This window comes from Wyeomyia smithii, chromosome 2 (genome assembly GCF_029784165.1).
Source record: "Wyeomyia smithii strain HCP4-BCI-WySm-NY-G18 chromosome 2, ASM2978416v1, whole genome shotgun sequence".
Lineage (NCBI taxonomy): Eukaryota > Metazoa > Arthropoda > Insecta > Diptera > Culicidae > Wyeomyia > Wyeomyia smithii.
In genome coordinates, this window is record NC_073695.1 from 49937743 (window position 1) to 49950309 (window position 12567).

Consider the following 12567-nt stretch of genomic DNA (forward strand, 5'->3'; position numbering starts at 1 on the left):
CGCGCAGCGAGCAAGGTGGCTGGATAAGTGGAAGACGACCTGCGGGGCCTCCGCAGACGACATGGTTGGCGAACTGCAGCCAAGGGCCGAGTTGAATGGAGACGACTTCTTCGAACAGCAAGGGACACTTCGGCTTGGAGCTGACTGGTAAGGTAAGGTAAATATTTGCTTGAAATGACGTTCAATAGTTGCTTGTCGTGTGATATCAAATTATTTACTGAAATTATTTTTTGAAAATCTTATTCAATAAACGAAAAATTAAGCAAATATTTACTTCGTCTAATGTCGTTTTGCTAGTTAGTTCACTACTAAGCGATTTCACATAAAAAAAAAACAATTTTGTAGGTAGATTACGTAGGAATTCAAATGCTCTAAGACCTGCCTGCCCAACACTCCGCTTTATCTTCAGCAAACTCAAAGTAGTGGACACTCCAGGCTCTTCCCCAGCAGTGATTCAGTGAACTTAAGCAAAGTTTTACAGAAGGAAATTACATTTTTTAGGCCTGACGGAAAATGTTTTTCTTACGTAAAATAATCAATTCAGCCCCTCCCTCCCTTGTAAGATAGCGTAAGAAAATTGCGCACCCCCCCTTCTCCATATTCGCTTACGTAATCATTGAACGGCCCCTATCCAAGACACGACCGCATGGTATAATTCAACAAGCTCTTCAGTTACATAATTCCCTCAGTGTGGATATCGTACACTATGGGTATTCATGTCGAGTTCGTATACAAATACCCAACCGTAAAAATAATCACCTTCATTGACGAGTAATGGAAGATACACAGTTTACGGTTGGGTATCCGAGCTTAACGTGAAGACCCCTAATGTCTAACCATAGCACATTTTTTCAATAACTGAATGAAATTTACAATCGCATCATTCGGCCTTTTTTTAAATTATTACATGTATTTGGAAGAGCTTGTTAAAAGTTTTTTTTTAACTGCAACTGTGATAAGGAGTCGCTTCGAATGCGCAGTAATGTGAAGTTCATCACAACTTAATGGTACTGTGCATAACCAGCGGTTTATACGAAACTATTCCGATTTCGAACGAAAAAGATTGGCACACTCTGCTAACAATGCTTATTCCGTTTTAAAAAAAATCTCAATTCATACATCATTAAAAAGAAAATAATGTCTTGAAAAAAATAGTACCGGTTATAGTTAACATCATAGCAGAATTTTGAACTTCCTTCTCATGGCTGCCACCAGTTGACGTCAGCATGAACAGAATTTTCCCCCAGTCGCACACCAGCAATATGTAAAACGCAACAGTCCATCCGACATAAAAACAATTGGATTGTCTGCCTTCCAAGGCACAACACGACAGGATACGTGTTCAAATGTTGCGTTTATGAAAGCTCTATCAACATGAAATTAGATTCATTTCTCAAATATTCGTATTGCGGAAACTGGGACTAACCGTGAAAATTTGAAACATAAGCGAAGCTAGTTAGAAGATAGCTCTAAAATAAACATCAAGAACAGAAAGCGAGTTAGTGATTGGATGACCGCTGCTTTTCTAATTGATTTCTAGATAATTTTTTCACCAGTAGTTATTGTTTCACCAGTAATTGAATGATATGCCGAATATTACACCACAAATTAGGGGTACCTTCACCTTTCGATCGAAACACTGCACAGTGTTCCAATAAGGCAAAAAGTGGAACTAAATTCCATAGTGCCTTTCACCTTCATCCTAGCTTAATAAAGTTTTCGGAACAATTGTTTGGATGAAACCCGCATAATCTCAAATTGGCAAAAAATATGAAAAGTTTACTATACTAAAAATAAAAAATAAACTAACATTTTTGTGTTAAGAGATAGAAAAATAAGTTATTCAGCAAAGTGGTAAAAGATTCAAAAAAACTCTATCTTTATTTAATACAAAGTTATAAAGTATATAACATGGAACTTATTTAAAAGTTAGTTTTTTGTACTTAACTTTTGTAAGTTGCATTTTACACGAAAGCATTGTTCGGAGGAACTGTTAGGGCAAACAAAACATACTTTTTTGCCAAAGACCATATATCTCCAGGACTTGTCCTTACAAAGTTATATCATATTTTAGCTTATTTTTTTGAATTCAAAAACGCATAGGTTAAAAAGGGACAAATGGAATCATGATGTCAACACTTTTTCTTGAAGTTAAGCAGAAGTACTATAAACTCTTTAAGGTTTCATTTGCATGGTAAATTTTACAAGAAATCATCATGTCTTAACAATAGAAGCAATTGTAGCGTCCCGGGGCAAGATGACATTTATATTCCTGTGATATATTTTTTCTCAACTCCAGGAAATGGTACATATACTGTTCCACTGAAGCTCCACCCCATAAGAACTCAGCCTTCCTACTAGAACGATTAAGCAAAAAACCAACAGCTAGCATACAGCAATACAATAAAACGTACCATTAGGCTTTATTATTTTGCTTGACTGGCTCTCCCACCTTTTCAGTAATAAAAGTAGAAATGAAGAATTCCTCCATTTAGTAAATGACCCGTTTCTAATAGCCATGTATGCAGCAGGAAAAAGAGTGCTGTTTTTATTCTAACAGTAACATATTCACTTGACACAAGTTTCTTTCTACGAAAACACAAACGGTGAATAGCATATAAAACCGTTATTTTTGAACGCAATACCGATTACTCATACTCAGTTCCGGTGGGGAAAAAAGACACATTGAACGAGAAAGGATTGTTTTGATAACCTTGAGACATGACCAATTTTCCAACGTTTCTAATAATTAATTCCTTTGACTGACTCACCACCGAGCCTGAAATTGTCGGACCACGTCTTAAGTCAAAATTGCTTTGCATATTAACGAGTAATGTGACATGCTATTTTAAACCTGCTTTTTCGCGTGAACTTATTAAACAAGCACAATTCCATAGGCGCCAATTTGTTGCGGAATTACATTTCACTCTCTGCATTCGTATCACGTCAGTCGCATGGAGCATGGAGCTCTCCCAGACCACCCATAAAGCGCGGTCTACGTGTATGTTACAACCAAGGCGCCAGATTAGTAATCAAGAACACTGTACAGTCACGCAGAACGCAGGGCGGTTGTTAGGCGAGTATCTCATGTGCTTGATGCGATGTGTGAATAAGCCGTTATTTTCCGGTACTTTCTGCACCTCAAATTTTCACACTCTTCTCTCCGTTGCTTAGTGAAACGCACGATCAGCTTAAACAAACTTCGTAGTAGCGGAAAAAATTCCGCACTGGCGGCACCAAATCTTGCAGAGAGTCTCATAAACGCCGGAAAAATAAATTTATTGCGAATTTATGCGTTTATACTGTAAATTAAAACGTTATGCTCTGTTCATCTGATTCATACAAATTGTGCTACTAATCGAAATCCATTACTTCACATGGCTTAATTTTGACGCCGAATATTTGCCACTGGTTTTCACCATCCACACCAATGCTCGCCCTCAGAAAAACTTCAGGTATCCTAGTAATCACTTTTCAACACTCACAAATCAGCAAACACGTTCACCGCATCGGAATGTCGATCGGGACTCTTTTGATCCCGCTGAACCGTAATTTACCGTTTACAAAACGTCCGACGATTTGCTCAGCTCGATCATTGCGCACCGGGGAACACAAGAATTTCCGGAATCATGAGAAAATTAGTCACTTGGAACCACACCGGTGCGACTGCTGCTTCTTCGAGTATTATTATTAATGTTGTAAACAGTGATATTTCACTTCAACACTCTCGGCGAAACTCGCCAGAAGCCCTCGCAATCGGGCGCGCTTTTCCACCGGAGAAAACCGTTTTTCCAACCGAACGTTTCCCACTGTCACCGTAGGACTGACAGCGCGGCAGAATGCTGATCAATCGGTTGCCTCTAGTTTCGTTAAGTTACTTTCATTTTCCTACCGTTCAAACTGTTTACATCACGCGCAAAGCGGTCGGGCAGTTGTTGCCAAACTTGTTCCCAACCGATTTCTTATTCTGGTGAAAGAATACTGTCATTTGTTTTATTCTGGTGAAATAACTATATTCGAAGAAATCAAATAGAGTAACGCAATTTCAACATTTACTAAGCAGCTTAGTTAGTTTTTGTCTATAACAGCTGTTAACTTCCGTCTCAAATCATGATGTCAATACAATTATTGGCAACCATTCATCTATAGCGCTACTGCACTCAAACTGAACGAATCGACAGTGCGCAGGATCCGTTCCATCAATTACTTTTGTTTTCAAATCCCAAACCATCGAGAAAACTCGGTCATATGGGTTGCGATAGAGCAGCACTTGAATGAAACCGTGCCAGCCTGTGTTGGTTTTATCAGTCTATCCACGCTGCCAGTCAGTGTGATTCAATTAGGGAAAAGAAAAGCAATTTTTCTCACGCACGCACACCCTTGCATGGACGCACGTACTCTTACAGGAGAGTATTCCTTCATTCTTACTCTCAGTCTCTTTCACGTGTCAGAAAAGGTGAGAAAAATCAGATCGCTCCGAGAAAACCAGAAAAACATCTCATCTTATCACTTGCTATGGTTACGTGGTGAGCGAGTGAGAGAATTTTTTTCCTCAGCTGAAGCATGCAGTACGAGAAGGTAGGACTAATTCTGCTCAGGGCATGCTGTTGATTATTAGCTGTACTCGGGAAGGTGAGTGACTTCCTAACCGTAAATGCCAATGATGATTACTAACAGATGAAAAAAAAGAAAGACACACACACACAGAGAAGGAAGTAGAAACATTATCGATGTTATCATGCTCCTTTACTATGGTAAACTGGTGAATCCAGTGCGCTGGTAACGATTAAAGTGGGAAAATTCAGATCCGAATCTGAATCTCACGTACATTAGGAGAATATTACAATATGAAACTTTTGTGAAGTTACGTTGCTAAACAGTTTAATAGGAAGTTATTTTTAATAAATAATAAAAAGTATATTGTTTCTATTTGAATCAAATTTTTACTGCTTCAATTTTTTATATGAAATCTCAAAAAACAGAGGTTCTAAAAACACGCAATCAAATTGATGAACGTTTCTACACCACGACTTCCTGCTGTAATTGATGGATGCATCTTACGCAAAAATAACATCACATAAATAAAAAGAAAACAGAATTCTGGAAAAAAAAAATCAAAAACCCCAGAGCAATGTCAGGAGGAGAGTAAGATTTTGCTATATTCATAATATGCCACAAGGAATTAATCTCAAGTTCGAAATCTTCGGTAACTTGCTTTAGCTTAAAAACACGAAGTTACGGTCAAAGTTAGAAGTTTAACTTATTGTGAAAATAAACCACTATATAATTTGTGGATACTATCAAAAAATTCAAACGAATTGATAAAATTCACAAAAAAAAACATTTTACCAAGAGAAAACACCAGGGAAACTACACAAATAGATTGACATTTGTGACATTTTATATATTTTTGACGTTTAGATTTTCTTCCACATCTCTGAAATTTTTTAAAGTGAAATACTGCCTTTGATGGACCGCATTAGTGGACCAATTTATTCGAAAACTCGCGAAATTTTTAGAAAACTTTCATCAAGAAATCTATTATTCAGCTAGGGTAGGATTACCTTGGATCCAAATCTTACCAAAACTGTCTATTCTCTTGTTATAGGGTAAAACTTTCTTGAATGGACCACGTCCTTTAGTGGACCACCCGCTGATTAAACTCCATTTATGCGAAAAACTCGATGGATTTTCAGGTAACTTCCATCGGAAAACATCTTATTAGCGAATCTGCATCAGAATCACGAGAGACATATATAAATTCCGATTTATATTAAGGAAAATTGAGTTAATCTCAAGAGGGGTTGACTATAGGAAAGGGGTCCACTATAGTTTGGTTTACCCGATATAAAAAAAGTTATTTAGACGGACGGTCTACGAAAGCAAGAGGTCCATCCAAAGCAGTTCATCCTTTAAATGTTTCTCGTGATTTTGATGCAGATTAGCTGGAGTAAAACTGCTTTAGTGGACTATCGGTCAGATTAACTCAATTTATGCGAAAACTTGAGGGATTCCCAGAAAACTTCCATCGCGAAACATCTTATCCAGCTAATCTGCATCAGAATCAGAAACATTTTTAAATGTATATCAAGAGAATAAACAACTCGTCGTCAGAGTGGTCCGTTGAAGGAAGTGGTCCTTACAAGATTTTTTTATCTCTGCTAATATGCATCATAATCACTAGAAATATGTATGGGTTAGAACTGCCTTTGAAGGATCATATTCTTTAGAGGACCACCCGTAGAATTAGCTCAATTCCTCTTGATATAGGGTAAACAAATCTATAGTAGACCCTTTTCCTGTATTGGATCACCGGCTGGATTAACACAATTTAAGAGAAAATTCGTGGGATTTCCAGAAAAACTTCCATTGAAACATATTATCCACCTAATCTGTATCAGAAAACATTTGTGAATTCCAATGAAACGTAAATTAACCTATACATAGTGCACCCACTTCCTATAATGGACCACCCGCTAGATTAATTCAATTTATGCGAAAACTCGAGGGATTTTTCGGAAAACATCCTATGCAGCTATTCTGCATCAGAATCACGAGAAACATTTATAAATTGAAATACTTAGAGTAAATTGGACCCCTTTCCTATAGTGGAACACCCGTCCGAGAGAAAACTCAAGGGATTTTCAAAAAAATTAATCGGGAAACGTCTTATCCAGCCAACCTGCATCACAAGCATTTATTATCCCATCACACGTATCTCTTTTTCATCACACGCATTCTGTATGCCACATAAGTAGATCGCTTATAAAATCATATATTCCTTGCTAGGCGGTGAAGAACAGTAGTCCTGGAAGCTGCCTGGTTCGCCACGATTTGGAGCCTTCTGCACTTGGTACGTTTGCAGTTTCTTCCGGTCCTTGGTTCTCTAAACGAAAGACTTGGACAGATTTAACTTGTTGGCCACATCCCTGACCGAAACATAGGGATTCTACTCAAATGCTTTTAGACTCGCTTGTGATCCTGATCACTAATAGAACATGCATTCTGAAAGCATTTCTCCTTCCGTTCGTTGCTCTGAGTTTTCTAGTAATATTTGATCCCACGAGTAACCGTTGACTGTACGACTCCGAAATTTTCGAAAAACTGACAGCTTTAAAATACAGTGTCAGCAATACACTCTTAACTAGGGTAAATTAACATATAGTGGACCTCTAGATTAACTCAATTTTTCATCGGGAAACATGACACCAGCCAATCTGTATTAAAATCAAGAGAAACATTTATAAATTCCCATTTATGTTAGGAGAAATTGAGTTAATCTGACGACTGGTTCGCTATAGGAATATGGTTCACTGTAGGTTAATTTATCCTACTTGTATCCAAATTTTTAATAGAAAACACCTAATGGGTTGTTTATTACGATTTATCCTTCAAATAACCTAATGGGTTGTTTATTACGATTTATCCTTGATTTTTTGTTATTTTCGTCGTATTACCATTTAAAAAAAATTTTGGAATTTCTGACATTCTTAATAATTTTGGCATTTTAAACATTTTAGGCATTTTAGACACTTTAGATATTATAGACATTTCAGACATTTTAAACATTTCAGACATTTTAGACATTTAAGACATTTTAGACATTTTAGACATTTTAAACATTTTAGACATTTCAGGCATTTTTAATATTTTGAACATTTAAGACATACAGGTCGGACTCGATTATCCGGAACATTAATTAAAAGTTTTATTCCCGATAGTCGAGTTTTCCGGATAATCGAATCACAGAAAAAATATTCAAATTTGTCATTAACGAACATGAAATAAATATTTTTTTTTATTTTACTTGTATGATTCAGTGACGTAACCAGAAATTATTTCTGAGGCGAAAAGAGGTAAAATCTTGAGAAGCGAAAAAAAATTAACTGGATATTGATTTTTTCACATATTAGACATTTTAGACATTTTAGATATTTTTGACATTTTGACATTTTTGACATTTTTGACATTTAAGCATTTAAGACATTTCAGATATTTAAGACAATTGGAACATTTTCAACATTTTGAACATGTTCAGCATTTTAGACATGTTAGACATTTTAGACATTTTTAACAATTCAGACATTTTACACTACTTTGACATTTAAGACATTTTGGACAGTTTAGACATTTCAGTCATTTTAGACATTTCGGACATTTTTGACATTTTAGAAACTTTAGACATTATAGACAATATAGTCATTTTAAACATTCCAGACATTTTAGTTATTTTAGACTTTTAAGACATTTTGGACATTTTAGACATTTAAGACATTTTAGACATTTTAAACATTTTAGACATTTTAGACATTTTAGACATTTTAGACATTTTAGACATTTTAGACATTTTAGACATTTTAGACATTTTAGACATTTTAGACATTTTAGACATTTTAGAAATTTTAGACATTTTAGACATATTAGACATTTTAGACATTTTAGACATTTCTGACATTTTAGACATTTTAGACCCTTAAGACATTTTAGACATTTCAGACGTTTTAGACATTTGAAACATATAAGACATTTTAGACATTTAAGACATTTTAGACATTTTCGAGATTTTGTACATATCAAACATTTTAGATACCATAGACATCTTAGATATTTTGACATTTTAGACATTTTAATCATTTTAGATATTTTGGACATTTTTGACATTCGATGCAATATAGATATTCAGACATTTCAGGCATTTTAAATATATTTGATATTTTAAACAATAACAAACAAAACAATATCGCACGCTTAGCCTTGGGGCTAATAGCGATCTTGATCAACTAGATTAGTTGAGAGAATTCGTTATCGATATCGTTTTCGGCACATTTCGTATGTGTAGGAAAAGTACAACGATACACCGTGCCCAAGTGCTGAGTCGAGAAAATTTCCAGCTCGAAATGATCCTCGACTCGATTGGGAATCGAACCCGATATCACAACCGTGTGGGAGAGCTAGCCGACCGACATCGCTAACCACAGAGCCACGGGGACCACTATTTTCAATATTTTAGATATTTCAGACTTTCTGTGAACACACAAAGTGCGTTTTTCGTCAAAAACCCTTATTTTTTTTGATACTAGTTACAAAGCTTAATATACATCAATTTATGTATACATATCATGCTTTGAAACTAGTATCAGATTATTTTTGAAGAAAATTAGCCGAAGAATGCAAAATTAAAATCAATTTTAAATGGCAGTGTTACCAGATATGCCTAGTTTTTTGCGTTGAAGAAATTTTATTTTCCTGAGAAAATTTTACACCAAAAACACTTATTACCCTGAGGTTTAATGAACTAAGCTCGAGTTACGGCATTGAAGAAAATTAGCTGAAGAATTCAGAAAATATGAAAAATTCAACCGGAGATGTTTTTACTGCGAAAAAGCAAAGCAAAGCCTTGGTGCTACATTTTGTTTCGGAACTTGACCTTCTGTTGAGTGTACAGAACAATTACGCGGCTAGCGCTACGATCCTACCGACACTAACAGTCTCTTCCAAGCCGAGACTCGAAACTACGACGACTGACTTGTCAGGCCAGCATCGTACTTCGAGACCATCTGGGAGGACCTTTTACTGCGAAAAAATTCTTTATTAATTTATTGGAAGTGTTGCTGAGTTAAAAAAAACACATTTTATTAATCATTTTGGAATTCTAAAGTTTTAATTTTAACATCGCATATACAGTAGACTGGGACACGGTTATATGGGAAAAAAGCGATGGTGTTATTTTTTCGCTCCCATGTACTTTTCGTGTTCCTTAGGGTCTTATAACAACTGTGTAACTCTTCAGATCGATCGGTGAAATGCCCGATTTGCGCTCGATTTTTAAAGCTTCAATACGATTTTATATGGGAAAAACCACTTTTTCAAAACTTTTTCTATAGAGATGTTCAGTTGGCTCCTAAAAATATATCAATACATGATATTTATAGGAAATTTTCTTGGAAAAAACTCTTCTGAAGACCGCAAGGCCCTACCTTGCTTGTGAAAAAAGATATTCACCCCAGACTGATTGAATATCTGACGAACGGCTCACCATTGAATTTTACTAGCATTCCTGCTGCAGCATGCTGCTGTTGCAAATTCAACCATGTGATGAGAAATGATATCGCTTAAATTTATCTTGGAGGCTTCCCTGAAGATACTATGAGCAAAAATCACACTTTGAAAATCAATTCCACGCGAAATTATTTCTCATACTTAAGCAAGTTTGCAATAGCAGCATGCTGTAGCAGTGTTGCTGGAAAGTTTCAATGGTGAGCCGTCCGTCAGACATTCAATCAGTTTAGGGTGAATAGCTGTTTCTACAAGCATCGTAGTGCCTTACGGTCTTCAGAAGAGTTTTTCCCAGTAAAATTTCCTACAAATATCATTTATAAATATTTTTGAAGAGCCAACTTGACATCTCTAGAGAATAAGTATTGAAAAAGTGGATTTTCCCATATAAAATCGTATGGAATCTTTAAAAATCGAGCGCAAATCGGGCGTTTCACCGATCGATCTGAAAAGTTACACAGTTGTTATGAGACCCATAAGGAACACGAAAAGTGCATGGGAGCTAACATTTATTTTTTGTCCCACCCTAATATACAGGTCATTTTTGTTTTCTATTTAGAACTTTCCCAGGAATACAATAAAATCGAATTCGAATTTGTGGGCTCCCATAGAGCGGGGGTATTTCAATCGGCACCAAAATTGACTTCATCGACTTAATTTCCTAAAAATTCTGTAACTCGAATCATTCTCATAATACCTCAAAGTTAGAAGTATTTTTCGTGTAAAATTTTCTCATGTTTTTTTTCGGAAAATAATGTATAAATTAATTTACATGTTTTATACTTTTGCAGCCAGAATTAAAGAAAATAAGGGTTTCTATCTAAAGGAACGAAGAGTTATGCAATTGGTACAAAATTTGGGATTTCTTCATAGTCATACTAGATGAACAGTGTTCCAAAGTTTGGGTAAACTCTTAAAAGGGCCGTTGACATGCAGTATACATTAGGGTAGCAATGGAGATCAATTTTTCCGTTCAAAAGTAGGACTCAAAAAAATTCGTCACTGATCACGGTGACAAGTAACCTTCTTTTCCGTTATAGTTGTTGCAGATGTAAACTCGCTCTCTGCCAACAGCGATTCTGGACTTCCTTCTTTCATTCCCTAACTCACCGTAAGGATGTAGTCGGCGCCGCGATTTATACAAAGCGAAAGCTATTGAATTGTTCCATCTTACGGTGGTTCCTTAAGCTCCTTTCGATTGAGTCCGATTGAGCTGAAATTTTGCATGCAACTTCCAAGCCGTCTGATTAAACGAAATTCGCAAAATTGTTGTTTATGGACCAGTTGTAGAAAATTGATGCTTCGATTTGAAATATGAAAAAAAAATTACTTTGTAAAATTACGGAAACATAGAAAGTGTTAAACTATGTCGCAAGATGACGCAAGAATTATTTTGAATTCCTGGCAACTACGGAGTAAAAACTATTCAATTACCATGCTTCATTCCAACTTTTTTCGTGCACCACAAACACGCACTGCGAAAAACAACTCCGCAACAAAACGGCAAGAAAACCGAATTCATTCATCCAAATTCGCCCGAGCACTCTACTTTTGCGGGATTTTTTTTTCGAATTTTGTCCCCATCCCTCCAGCATCCACAGAAAGGCGGCAACAAATGCGGTCAAAGCAACACGCACACTCCGACAAGACAGTACGGAATCTACTACGAGCCTTCCGCTGCTGCCATTCTGTGCTGCTCTAAACAGCAGAGGGCCAAGCGGTGTGTCTATGTTGTGATGTCACTCATCCATTTCGATTCAACAAGGCAACCCATCATTTCCCACTGCTCATTTTTGAGTGGAGCACACTTTTCCGCTGAGACGATTCCAACCCCAAGAAGGATCGAATGTTTGCTGACACGCTCGTGGGTAGTAGGAAAGTCCCACAGCGACGTGGTGCGCGAAGATGGTTGAGATGGTTATTGATTGATAAAAAAAGCGATCCGCCTGATTTTATAGTGCAGTCGAATGCACTGCCACTCTTTTTTCTTTATCTCCCGTTTGACTTTCGCTCTTCCACGGCATGGTGCCAAGGGTACCATCGGGATGTGGCCCATCTGCTGTGTGTCGTCATGTGGGAAATAAAGGGTACATTAGGGCGGCAAATGTGGGCTGCTGAACCGAACTGACTGATAGCTTTTTGTAGTGGTAATGGCTTTCCGATTGGCAATTTATGAGTGTGCCAGCCGTTCAAAGAAGGCCGGCATGCGAGAAAAGTTGATAATAAGAGTACGGATGATATGTCAGAAGTCAGAATGAGGAAGGTCACCTACAGATTAGAGGGCAGCTTCGGAAGGAAAGAGACTAGTAAAAATTTTATTGTTTAACTACAGCGCAGCTGAACTTTCGTACAGCGTGGCACTTATCGATTCAAATCAGTTCAACGAACATACAGTATCGGTTTTCCGACCTTTGATTGTAACACATAACAACATTCAATCAAATAACAACCGAAAATGGTATCATTTGGTTTGAACTCTATGACAGATACGGAGAGGAATGCCTCGGTACA

At 36.8% G+C, this 12567-nt stretch overlaps 1 protein-coding gene across 5 annotated transcripts in view; it reads right to left on the reverse strand.

Annotated features, from left to right (window-relative positions):
- Positions 1-3811, reverse strand: part of LOC129720990 (regulator of G-protein signaling 20) — a 75313-nt gene extending 71502 nt beyond the window's left edge. For 3 of the 5 annotated variants that reach the window (XM_055672994.1, XM_055672993.1, XM_055672992.1), the window contains exon 1: positions 3486-3811. The gene's annotated coding sequence lies outside the window, so the exon portion shown is untranslated. The remainder of the gene's footprint in view (positions 1-3485) is intronic. The other 2 variants (XM_055672996.1, XM_055672995.1) reach the window with 1 other exon arrangement.
- Positions 3812-12567: the final 8756 nt, after the last annotated feature.